The 2,877-nt window shown below is 34.8% G+C and overlaps 1 protein-coding gene across 1 annotated transcript in view; it reads right to left on the bottom strand.

Moving 5' to 3' along the window:
• The window catches only part of LOC122059777 (V-type proton ATPase catalytic subunit A-like), a 14,440-nt gene that overhangs the window by 4,917 nt on the left and 6,646 nt on the right, over positions 1-2,877 (bottom strand). The gene's annotated exons all lie outside the window — the stretch shown is intronic.

Here is a 2,877-nt window from a genome sequence, read left to right as displayed (position 1 = left end):
GGGGGGGGAGATGCTGTTAAATTAGCAGAATTCTCATTCCTTTAGCCAGTTCATGGATTACTCATTTTGACTTTTCTTATTTCTTTGATGAGAGGAGGACAATCATCTGTAAAATTATCTGACTTTTCTCATTTCTTTTTCCAGAAATTTCATGGAATAAGTTCTTTCCTGTAAAAGTCTTAATTCGAATAAGTTGTTTCCTAAGCTCCTCACAAGTGACAGTTTTCAAATAGGTTTTCACTTAATTCAAGTTATAACATAGATGATACAGATGACAATGTTATCCATGATACTATCCAAGGCTTCTTTCAACAGCAGTTAATTTTACCTAAATTACTTTCAACTTACTAATTCAAGCATTATTAAACCCCAAGTGGTAGCGGAGTTGGCAAGGGAACTTCAACTTGGGTAACTTGTGGTTCTGAGTTCGACTCCTCTTACCTCCTTGAGGCCACTCACACGGGGTGTTTAGTGCTCTTCACTGCTTTCAGTGAAAGTTGAATGGTTCTCATTCAACACCGGTATGACCCAATCTATGCGGTGGTGGGGTCAGAATGGGCCCACGGGACTAGTCAGGCCAAAGGTCTGGATACCCGTCATTAGCAAAAAAAAAAATTACTAATAATATATATATATCATAGTACTATTAAAAAGTATGTACTCCCTATCTTTGGTAAACTTTTTCAAAAAGATAAAAAGGACCATCGACCTCCACCTAAAAGACTTTCCAATAGACAAAAAACCCCTCGAAATGGAAGAGAAAAAAAAATAATAATCAAAAAAAAAAGTGGAGCAAAAAAGGGGAAGTAATTATTAAGTATTAAAAGAGGAGAAAAAATTCTTAATAATTAGAAATCTTGGGCACAAAAAGGGGAAGGTGGAGGTTAAAAAAAATCCCTAATAATTAGGAATCAGATTGTGAGAGTATTATTTGGAGATGGAGAAATAATAGGGAGGTTTAAAAGGAAATAAATTAATCTCTTAATGCCTTTCTTTCAGGCTATGTTTGGTAGCCAAGAGAAGAAAATAAAAGAAAAGAAAAAAGTACACTTTGGGTTAAGAATTTTTCTTTGCAGTTGGTATTTCTTCACCCAAGAGAAGATTCCCCTTCTCAAATTCAAAATTCCTCTTGGGAATTGTGAAATTTTCTTTTGTTCCCCCAAAAATTTTCTTGCCAAAAACACAAGAAAACATTAGAAAATATGAAAACATATTAAGACAAAAAATGAATGATTACACAATGATTTCCTATGTGTCTATCGCTCTCTTAAAATTCAAAATTTTTTGAATTTTTTCTTTTCTTTTCTTTTCTTCTCTTGGTAACCAAACATACATACTCTTTTTATTTTCTCACCATTTCTTCTCTTTTCTTTTCTTTTCTTTTCTTTTCTTCTCTTGGCTACCAAACATGGCCTTAGTGAAGATTACCATCTGAAATTAAGGAGAATAATGGGTCCCACCACCATGCCCATGTCCATGTAACTTGTATCTTATTCCATTAACCCTTTTCTCAACGGTTATGAAAGCTAAATCTTTTACTATCTTTCTTCTAGTGAAGATTACCATCTTAAATTAAGGAGAGTAATGGGTCCCACTACCATGCCCATGTCCATGTGACTTTATCTTATTCCATTAGCCATTTTTTTTACGGTAATGAATGCCTTAATCTCTCTTGCCATGTCACCTAGTAGTTACCCCTCATATCATTCCGTTGCGTGCTTTATTTTCGAAATATTTTATTATTATATGAAAACTAAATATTTAATTTCCATGTTAATGTCAGTAGAAAAAGTGCAAATATTCGATTTTAATTTGTCCCTTAATTTGTTATTATTATAACCATAAACCAATCTCAACTATTTCTATCTATTTTTGTTTTCCTCAATTGTAATTACCGAAATTTCAAATATTAAATACAGAAGAGGGAATCTTAAACAGAGAAAACGAAAGGTTTTGCAAATACCAGAGCTCTCTCCCTTCCTTGCAGCCCTTGACTACATATACCAAAGAGAAGACAAAAGAGCAACTACAGTAGCAACATATTCCTTCTCTCCCCTCTTAAGCTCTCGATTCACTAACACAACGCTTCTCAATTTCAAATACTTCACATCAGAGAGAATCTCCATGCAAGGTCATACTTTACTCCTTACCTATTTATTTTTTCTAGAATCTCTTTTGTATTTTTTTTTTTTAGGTAATTCATTTTTTGCTTTTTAGTGCCTTACTGTGATTTGCAATTCTTCTCGCTCTCCGACCCTTTGATGATCATTAAAAACTACATTGCTTGACGGGTCCACGAGTTAAATCATTTTAATTCCACATTATGATTTGCAGAATCTTGGGTTTGCCATGATTTTGAGCCATCGACCTTTTGATCCAAGAGTTTCTATTTCTAACATTCCTTGGTATAATTATCTTCTGATCTAATTTGATGAAAGCTTTGACAGCCTTAGGCATCTGGTTGGTTGGGCCCAATTTTGATTTTTAAAGGGTAATTGTTATGTGTTGATATGAAATTTGGTCTCTCAAGAAATGCCCATGATGCAAAAACACGAGCTCTCGGACAGGGAGTATGGAGTAATGTCGTTGGGGAGGGAGTGCAAAGAGAGAGAGAGAGTGAGGCACGGGAAAGGGTAATGTAGAACTAGGATTGACAAGTCAATCTAGTCCCAATGTTGCAGGATACTCTGTAAGAACTTGAGCAGATCAATAACACTTTGTGTAGTTGAGAGAAGAAGAAGATGAGTTAAGGAAGAGGACCTCTTGTGCTTCACACCGCTGAAAGTCAATTGGATCAAACACCAATTCCATCAGCCTTGATCAAACACAAGACAAATCTCCATGTAGAAGACAATAGCAACAACCATTAATTTTTTT

The sequence above is a fragment of the Macadamia integrifolia genome, chromosome 13 (genome assembly GCF_013358625.1).
Source record: "Macadamia integrifolia cultivar HAES 741 chromosome 13, SCU_Mint_v3, whole genome shotgun sequence".
Lineage (NCBI taxonomy): Eukaryota > Viridiplantae > Streptophyta > Magnoliopsida > Proteales > Proteaceae > Macadamia > Macadamia integrifolia.
Note: the sequence above shows the minus strand (reverse complement) of the source record. Positions and strands in the feature narration are given on the sequence as shown.